General features: G+C 33.0%; 1 non-coding gene across 1 annotated transcript; it reads left to right on the forward strand.

Moving 5' to 3' along the window:
- The first annotated feature begins 694 nt into the window (after positions 1-694).
- On the forward strand, positions 695-766 carry Trnam-cau. The gene has a single exon. It is a non-coding gene; the product is annotated as a tRNA-Met (tRNA).
- Positions 767-10,902: the final 10,136 nt, after the last annotated feature.

Below are 10,902 nucleotides of genomic sequence, written 5' to 3' on the forward strand. Positions count from 1 at the left end.
TCAATATATGTGACTAGGTAGGTATAATTTAGAAATATTATAAGTTTATTGTTATAATCAAAACATTTTCGTAAAAATAACATTTAATTACACCGCAACGCGCGTAAGTCGGTCACAGAGGCTTCGAAATTAATCCAGGCATTTTTCCAAAATGTTGACATGACAAAATTAAAAAATAATTCTAAACAGCGCCGTTTAGGGACGTTATTAAATATTTTTATAACCGAGTAGCGTAACTTTTGATAGAAAAAGTTGCTTCTCGGCCGTAAATACAATTATGTTGATATTTTTACCCGATTTGCTTCGAACTTTTAAAATTTTTCTGCTCCTTGCTCAGGTGACCCTGTTATTAATGAAAAACTCAATTAAATAGACGCTTGGGTAGTTTTAGAAAACAGTTCCATACAAATGTTTTATTCAAAGATGTTCTTTTGAATTAAGAATATTATAAGGTGATATTGGTATGGATCGTGCTATAATATAAGTTTATTCGTTAAATTTTTTCAAGTCACACTAACATAACTAACATAATATTAAATCTGTAATTTAAAACATGACCTAATTTTAATGTTATTTATTACAGTGGCCAGTACATAGACACATTTGAAACTTTTTTGAGTTTTGTACACCATAGACAAATCGTCGAAACTAAAACCAATGTCAAACTATGACCATTTTTGGAATTATCTCGAAAAGCAGAGTGGCGCAGTGGAAGCGTGCTGGGCCCATAACCCAGAGGTCCGTGGATCGAAACCACGCTCTGCTAGATCATTTTGTTGCGACTACTTCAGTTAGGACATTTTTGTTTGTAACTGTGCTTTTAATGTTAACCATTAATAAAATAACGCATGAATCAAGAATATGTATGTCAAAAAATTAAGTTTTGTATATTTAAATTACCCTTAAAAAAAATCAATAAACAATATGAATATTCTGAAAGCATTGTGGTAAATACTGAAGATTCTCCTGAAGCTGCAACAACAACGGATGGTGAATCGTTAATAGATTCACTTGGAAGGAGTCGCAAATGACATCTTAGTTAAGAAATAATACTAACAATATTTTGTCTGTACACTTGTATCAAGTAATTTGCAATTCTTCGAAGGCCTCGTTATTATTATTACTTTTACTCATTTTTTAATAAAATGAATAGTTAACTAAATGATTGCGCGAGCTGTATATAGTCGTGGCAGTAGCAGGCAAGAATATCGAAGCTCTTCTCTTGTTTCAGGATTTATTTTGAGTCCTTACCACGTTACTTACGCTGTAAATCCTAAAGTTAGCCTATATACCTACTTTAATGAAACAAAACTAAACCTATTTACAGAATGCCTCGCAAATGAAAGCAATTTCCTTATTTCTACCAAATCGATTATTTAGAATGTTCCTATACACGTAACAATTCGAATAATGCTGCGCCAGTTAGACCTTTATTGCAAATCGCATAAAGAACAAATTTCAACAAACGGAAAGAGTGGAAGAGGATCTGTGTATTTGTTTTTAAGGTTGTATGATTATTTCCATTTTTAGTGAACTGCTTCAATGCAATATACGTGAGCAAGGTGAACATTTACATTAATAATTTAAACGGTATTTTTTCATTAAACACTAATTAATTCATATTTTAAATATCTTCATTACATGTTGATAGATTATAAAATATTCTTATTAAATATCTATTGTAGAATATTCGTATTATAAGATTATTTTAAAAATGTTAAAGTACATGGTCGAAAACTATGATATGTTATATAACTTATTTTATCCCAAAGTTAATTCATTTTATTACACATTGTCATAAATTACATCAAAAGAAAAAATGTTACGTGATTGAAATTTTGTAAAAGGGTGGAGTACGCTCCGTAGGATAACATTGCCAAGCAGGACTGCAATACTTAAGGCAAAAGGAAATGTGGCTCAGAAGAAACCTGTCCCTACACAGAACAGAACAGAACAGACAAAAACATTATTGAAGTTAAAAGAGTTGTCAAAGACCGATCAGGCTGTTCTACGCGGGATGCCTTATGCTTGCTGCTGCTGCTGCGTGCATGCTTCCACTTGGGGGATAGGACCTTGAGTCAAGTAACTCGAGTATAAAACTGAATATATAGAATTATATAAATATCCTAATTCGTTCCAAATCAAGCTCACTCTAATCGAACGAGATATCCACAAAGGCTCAAAGCTAGTCTAGATACATGTTTATTTAGCGGCGGAATTAAAAATTCCAACGTATCCGAAAATCCCTTTCATTATTTTCGATGGCATTTAATCAAATTAAATTCTTTCTTAATAATATATGGTGATGTTACTTCTTTGACGTCTTAATAATAATAATTATTATTTATTGCAAGAACATGCAACAAAAATAACTTATTTATTTATTTATTGACAAAAATCTTGCCAACGCTTGGCACACAGTTACATCGCTAAAATATCACAAAATACATTTCTTAAATGTGACAAGCACTTATAGGCAAACATGACATACACGGAGAGATCTAATATTAAACAAAACAAAACGACTATTTGACAAAACTTCGTTGCTAACCTCTTCTCAGTCGTATTCTTCATTTTTGACAGTTGCGTCACTGTAGGGATGGATCACTAGTAGGGCCGTCTGCCCTGCCCTGTGATCTCTACACTTCGTTCGCGCTATACCGCACTATTTTCCCTTAGTGCAGCTGTTATTGGGAGACCCTTGAGCATCGTGGTCGGATCGGTATGACCAAAGTAAAATGTAGAAAACCAAAACGTAGATTACACACAACCAGGTACTTCATTTCATTCATCATTACAGTGTGCACCCATATGAGTTTACAGTCTCACGTTAAAGCCACAACAAAAAAATTACCCGTTACCTGTTCGAGAGACTGTTTTACCTTGTTACCTCTTATGTACCTGAATCTAAACAGGTAACACGTACCCAAACGGGTATGGTAGGTAATGACCAGCTACGCCTCAAAGAAGAGCTAGCTTTGTTAGTGTATTTATTTAGGACTTACGGGTCGGGTTCATAATGGATATAATGGAGAGACTGGGTCTACCAGGTAAAAACCTCAGAAGGAGACATCTGGTCTCAACTTATGGATGCGCGCATACTTCAACATGGTTAGCGAAGCGCCAAACTACCCTCATTCCACGTTCCTGTTACTCCTCTTCTTTAGTCTCTTATTTTCCTCACTATTTTACCAATATATGTTTATGGAGTCTATGGAGTGTAGCATTTATGTTGTTATCTAACCTAACCTAACCCTGCTTTTTTAATGCTCGATTAAACGAATGTACGCAATCACTGTATGTATTTCCAATGCAACGGTCGCTGTAATGCACCAAATAGCTGCTGATAGAAATTCCATCCACGTTGCAGCGCCGAATGGAGTCGAGGTAAAATTTTACAATTAGGGCACACAAAGGAATAATACAGATACTGGTTCCATGAATAGAAATTCAAGCGTCATTTTGTTGAATTCACGAGCTGTTTCGGAATTTCGAGTCGGAAATGGGGAAAAATACACATTTATGCCATTCGCTGGAGATTTAAATGTTTGGTCGTTCATAATCTGTGTTGATGCGAATGCAGAATATATGTACTCTCATGACAATCCTTAGAGACGTGACCGATGCACTATGTATGAGAGTTTTTATATCTTAAATTTAATTCACTCGAGAAAACTAGGCTTAATGAGTCTGATTTTAAATGGGTGGCAATATAGCTGGCTGAAGACGTTATTTTGTATTTTTTTATTTGCTCTAAGTATGTAGGTACTTACACTTACTGATCTAATTGCTAACACTACTTCTCTGAGTAGGTTTGTACGCGCCCTAGACAATATCGATCTAATACACAATTTAAAGTATTATTTACTTGTAAACCTGCAACAAACTCACAGTATAAATTTATAATCCGAATTACAAAGGGAAATGTAAAAAATAACCAAGTCTTTTTACTTCAGTTCATGTTCACGTTCTACTATTGATTAGTAAATAGGAAAATACGAAAATTAAATTGCACATAATTAACAACGTTTGCAAAAAATAATTTTAATTATCTATCACTCAGTTTACGTTTACTGATAACGTCTCTTTCATTTATTAATCGATAAGTACAATAGTAAACATAATCATTTAAAAAAAATGTGCACATTTAACCACGTGTTAAACCACGTATAAGTGAAAACTTCAAAAATGTTGGTTTCAAGATAATGAGACGAATGTAATTTTATTTTTAAATTTAATATCAATTATTCATATATGTACATAAATAAGACTTTATTTCACTATCTAAATGTAGTATAAATCTTTTTCAAATCACAACGATGCTAAAGAAGTTTTCACATAAGAAATAAGCTTACATAAGTGTGGTGGTAACAAAAACTGGACACAGTTATTTGGTCGTGGGTAACACTGAAAATGCTTAGAACTGGCCAGTTACAAACATTGCTAATGAAAACTTTTTTGAATTTCAATTTTAGAACTCGTTGGTAACCTAATTTAGTATATTGCATTCATTTGTCATTTGTTTTTGTGAATTGGCGGCAAGCATAAAACTCTTGTTACACTTGAAAATGAACCTAGCGCAAGAAAACGAACTCGAAACCAAAAGACAACAGCAATCAGCTCAGTGGGTGTTTCCTTTCGAGAGTCGATCAACTAAGGTAAAGAAAGGAAGAAGTTAAGGAAAAAAACATGATTGCCTCGTTCTTTGGTTTGAAAGGTCATTTATTTATTTATATGAAGATTTACAGCACAATACAAAAATAATTGAATATTTACATAACAACATGGGCCAATTAAAAATCTTCACAAATAGTTCATTTTATATAAATATATATAACAAGAAGGTACCTAAACATATCAAAAAAAATTTAGTGTTAAACTAAACAATAACAATAAACAGAAAAACAGAATTTAATTTGTTGACAATGAAAATGAAAATGAAATCAATACATTTCATTCATCCTGGTTAAAATAATTTAATATTAATAATAATTTCGCGACAGTTGTTTTAGAATATGGAAGGACAGTTACTGCGGACTGGAATTTAAATCGCTCTTTGTCGTATTGTTGTATTGGAAAAAGTTCGACAGCAGCGCCCTCGAAGCAGGATCCTCCTTCACCAGACAATGCTTCAACGCACTCCGAAAAACGGGCTGTTGAATATTTGACTATGGCAGGTATCCAGATAATGATATCATATCTGGCATGACATACATGATCATCCGCCATACAGTGTTCACCTGGCGCCCTGCGAGTTTCATTTATTCCCTAGAACTAAAAATAAAAATTCCATTCTTCTAAGGAAGAATGGGCCCACTGATTTTCTCAGTGGTTCCATCGAATGTGCGATTACTCCGAAAAACAATAAAAGTATTGGCAACTGTCTACATTAAACTGTTTTTTATTTTTTAACATTTTGAGTGTAACAATAATTATATTTTTATTTTATTTATCCTAATAAAAAAATAAAATTATAATTATTGTTTTTAAATGGCATATTTTTACTAAGCCCATTCAAACATCTACGCTAAATCCAAGATCCAAGAAACTTTGCTCTTTAGGCTTTACCATTAAACTTAAAGTAACAACACATTACTATTACACGAAATACCAAAAAAGTAACTATTTTTATTGTATTTCGTTTCAATTCTATAACTAAATAGTTAATATGAAACTTACAAAGAAATGTAACGAAGACTAGCAAACAAAAGACGGTTCGCAAGATTGTAACTCATTAAAACGTTTAACTAATTAATAACGCGATATTAAACAAGTATTTATATTTTATACATTCAAAAATATATTTTAAGTTATAATTCGGCAGGGAATGTACATTCTCCTTTTCTTATGAGTGCTAAAAATTTATTACGCACGCGATGTTCATGGCATAAAAATACCTTATACCGCGAATAGTTCATACGAATTCATTTGTTCATTAAATATTGCTGGGAACTTTAAAATTGCTTTAAGTCGACGGAAAGTTTTTCTTTGAGTTACGAGTTGGCAACTAATCTGCATGCGTAATGCTTGCGTCGGACTATTCGCGGCGCGGGCCAGACTTTAACTTGATTTACTCCAAATTCTACTTGTCTGACATTACTACAACTTAGTTTGAAGGTAACTGTTATAAAAAACTTCAACGTTCGTTTTGAAATGAGTGTTTAATATATACTTTTACTATCACTTTGTAATGAATCAAAAAAAAAAGTTGTGCTTTCTTTAACATCAGGTGAGCCTCCTGCCCGTTTGCCCCCTGTTCTATTAAAAAAAAACAATCAATCAAATTTATTCGTATAGGTATCACAATATACACTTACAACCGTCAATAAAGAAATACATATTAAATGCTTCTAATTTTACATTTACTACCAGTTTTCAAATCAAGGGATGAAGAACACAAGAGAAAAACTGGCATTACATTTTCAGCCACTCTTTAAGTCGCCAAGTTTTTTGTTTTAAACCGTGTTTGTAAGAGCTGCAACCATTACACCATGTTCCATAGGATTAAGTATTACCTAAGTAATTAATAATAATAAAATAAATTAAAAACAAAGATTCTTCCTCTATCCGCAGATGGTAAATAGGAGCATCCATTCTCGTGGAAACAACACCCAAATACATAGTCGAAATAACTAACATCATCGCATACACGAATATATAATACCCGTGATTGGTCGGATTTTATCCGACCAATCACGGGTATTACGGGTCTTTCCAGAATGTCAATGATTAAATACTTGAAATACCAGCAATACACTTCCTTCTAGTGTTATTAGTGTACATGGCCAGTATTAGTGTTCAAAGCCCGCGTAAGAGCTAAAAGTCGTAAAACTGTATGCGAGGCATCATTTTATAAGCATCTACAGTCCCTAGTGCAACCTCCGGGCCTTATTTATATTACTCTCAAGTATAAAATGTCACATCCGCAGTGCGGGAAATATTTACGTTCTGATTGAGATAAGGTTTTGAGTCGTCTATAAAAATAAAGTAACAAAAATAATAAATATAAACCTGTAACCAAGTAGCGAGCAACAAATCTCTGCGACATTTTAAAAATTTTACAAGTACATTTTCAGTCTACTGTCCAAATTGGGCACTCTGGATGCCTCAAGATTTTTCTTTGTCGTAAGGACAATTAATAGAATAAAAAATTCATAGTGGTAGGGTTGCTAGGGTTGCTAGGGTTGCCAGCCTGCAGGCCTTAAAAGCATGAACTCGGGGTTGGGACTTTTTTGAATGTTAAGAGATACCGCCGTCCACGGACACTCGCACTGTACCTTGAAGGACCCTAAGTCCAACTGGTGGGGAAATAGTTCAGTAGGCAGGTTCAAAATAGTGGTGGTGCGCAAAAAAAAATCTGAAGAAACACTCGATTGTGTAACAAAGGACGTCAAGATAATACAGATGGTATTTTGTATTCTGCCTTGACGTCCGATGATGAAACTTCTAACAACATACCCCAAATTATAAAAACCCACACCCCAGCTTAAGTAGATTGTGCCCATGAATTAATACTAAAGTAATAAAAAGCTCAACAATTAATGGTGAGTGCTACGTGTTATCGACGCGAGGTTAATCTCATGAATATGCAACTCACCGCGGCGTCACATCACAACAGGGAAACTGTGACGGCTTAGTTTTGATACTTGATTACAAAATGAAGATTTCAGAGATCAGCTTTATGTTGATACAATAATTCTCGAACCCCAAAGCTCTAGATCGTTTACGATCGAAGTATTGGGTTAAAATGTTCCTTCCGCTGAAATAGAAAAGGAAGAAAACACAGTGAAGTGTGTTTAAGTTACTGATAAGACATTTATTTTTTACATTAGTATTGTATTACTTTATGGGTTTATTTCATAAAACTTGTTTATATTTCATGTGAACATTGACCAACTGCTGACAACTCACATCTTTATCATAATATTATGTCTGATTGATTGATTTAGATATTATTGATTATAATTCCACCACCTTGATCCTTGTGATCCTTGAGATGAACCTTTGATCCTACGATCCGTAGGGCTCCAGCGGTTACCATAGGTCTCTTGGTGCAGACATCCCGTACTTATTTATTTTTTCGCTATTAATATGTTAGGGTATATCTATAGGGCCTAGGGATCCGTAGCGTTGTTAGGTTCCTAAGTCTCACACTCTTATATCACTCTTATATATAGTCTCACACTATTTAGTTAATAGCTTAATGACTTATGGCTTATTATTATGGGGTCATGCTGCTGATGTCGAATCTATTTTTATCATGCAAAAGAGGGCTATTCTTGCAATCTATAATTTAAATTGTAGGGAATCTCTGATAGATAAATTCAAGGAAATTAATATACTTACCTTTCCCTCGCAACATATTTAGGAAAATATTATATATTCTGTACTAGATTAACTAAAGTTAGTAATATTTTTTAGGAAAAGGGATACTCTTCTTTAATAAAATCTCGGAGGCTCTTTTATCTCTGCCTTTTATAAAATGTAAGAATTGTATTAAAGAAAAGCTGTGTAAAAAGGCTTACTGTAAAATTAGCGGTTACCTAGTTGATAAAAGGGCCTGGGACTAGTACTGGGAAGGCTTCTAATTAATATGCTATATTTGTTTTAAGTACTGTTTGATGATTTGCTTTTTTAAAAGAGTACCGAGAGTTTTTTACGCCGGCTTTTTCTCTCGGCCTACACCCTCTGTTTTATTTGCCGATGCCTACAGGTTCAAATTTAATGATGTGGAATAAGTAATTTCTCTCTTATGTCCATACTAAACGTATTTAATTTATTTTATATTTCTAGTGTTTCTAGTGCAGCTTGCTAACACAGTTTTCAAAAGAGCGGCACTGCACTTAATAGTCCTCTGGCATTTACAGTGTCCATGGGCGGCGGTATCACTTAACATCAGCATCCTGTCCGTTTGGCTCCTTTTCAATAAAATAATAAAATAAGATGAACACAATGATGTAATAATATTTTGTAAACGATCAAAATGTTTCAATCAGGATGCACTATTGAGCTTAATATATACGCAGCCTCTCATGGTAATTGATATTATTTTACGTGTTTCTGCCGATACACCAGTTAACATAAAACAATAAAACACAGTTTATTTAACGTCACGTATTATATAATTCACCAGCTATTAAAATCGACGCTACAACAGAAGAAGAAAGTTTCACAAGAAAATAAAGAAACAATGTTGTAACTTTTAAAAACAAATTTACGCTTGCTGATATTTATGGATGTTTAAAAGTTACGCTGGCAACATTACAGCTAATACGAAACTTCTACATAGACTCACGTAACGAGGTTTTATATCTTTTTCAATTTTTATGCTTGCCATAAAGCATTAAATAGATTATTAACGTTTTAAATTCAATTAATATTACTATACATATCAACATGTCATTGTCATTCATATACGATTATATGGTACGACTTAGTCGGCCGGTAAGAAAATATTGACAATGCCCGTAATTGTATATTAGTGAACCTAAATATAAAACACATCCTTCTCCATTAATAATATAGATAGAGCTTATATAGAAAACCTCATTTTCTCAACTTTAACACAATTCTTTGTGATAATTAATATTCTATACGCTTATCCTTGCTATAGTAACTTTATTGTATGCTGTTTTATTTTCTATTGAATCCATAGTTTTTGAATGATTGCTTCATTTAATAACAAGGAATAAATCTGTTTCTTGTTGTATGTCATCAATAAAACGTCCTAATAGAAAAAATAAATACAATATTGTCTATTTTACTAATATGATATAAATGTTAAAAACAAAAAATGCGTTAAACACGCATTATTTATTTTAATAAGCTATTTAGATTTATACAAAACTGTAACATAATATTTATATAGAAACTTTAATAAAATTCTATGTATAGTTAAATGTTGCCACATTTAAATTTAAATAATCATCAAAGTGTCTCAACTAATCCCGATAGCAGAAACAAATGTTATTAGTTTGCCATCCCGTTGAGCAGGAGCACTCCATTACATAGCATTCGCTCGCATTTACATAATTCATTTTCTAAACCACTGACTCTTGTTCTTCGCATTATCTTGTTGACTCTAATGTACTAATACACCTTACTCCTCGATGCAGCATTAGTAAGGTCCAAATTTTTACATGTTGTTTTGAATAAAATTTCTTGTGTGCACAATAGTTGCTTTACATGAAAATAATCTATCTGATAAGCACGTAACATATTTGCCACATATATAGCGATGCTAGTGGATTATAAGCGGTTGTTAGAATCAAGTGGTGCTACCATCACATGATAAGCATCAGCTGGTTCAAAAAAGAATGTTAACAGCCGAGACTACACGAAAGATTAATAAAGTGTTAAAACGGAAAGTGGCATAACCCAGATATGTTTTCCGTCTTCGAAACGACATTTGAGGCTCATTTGGGCAAGTACAAGATGGTGGGTTGATGATTTAGGAATTGCAGTAGAGGAACATAAGCAGTTGTTAGATTAAAGTTGTTAATTAAAGTCATAATAAAAATAATTATAAGTAATTGAAAAATTCCAGAATGTTCAACAATTATGTGACCCATAATTTTTTATATTAGACGTCAAAACTATAGCATATTACTGGTGGATATGCTAGATTATAATTTTTAATTATGTGATAAATATTGTCCAAAATATATTTCATAATAATAACGGCTTTTTTCCATATCCTTAAGTTCCATTTCAAATGTTATCGTCGTTAGTAAAAGCTAAATGTTAGTATATTAGCCGCCAGTGGGTATGAATACCTCTTCTCTTTATCTTTGTCAAAAGTATGCCAGTCGATTTCTGCGACCACCAGCCCATCTTCTTTTGGCCTTTCAATGTGTCTTCTTTTCCCATGTGGCCCCTTCCACTGTGTTGTCTTTCAAAGCT

The sequence above is a fragment of the Pieris rapae genome, chromosome 18, assembly GCF_905147795.1.
Source record: "Pieris rapae chromosome 18, ilPieRapa1.1, whole genome shotgun sequence".
Classification (NCBI taxonomy): domain Eukaryota; kingdom Metazoa; phylum Arthropoda; class Insecta; order Lepidoptera; family Pieridae; genus Pieris; species Pieris rapae.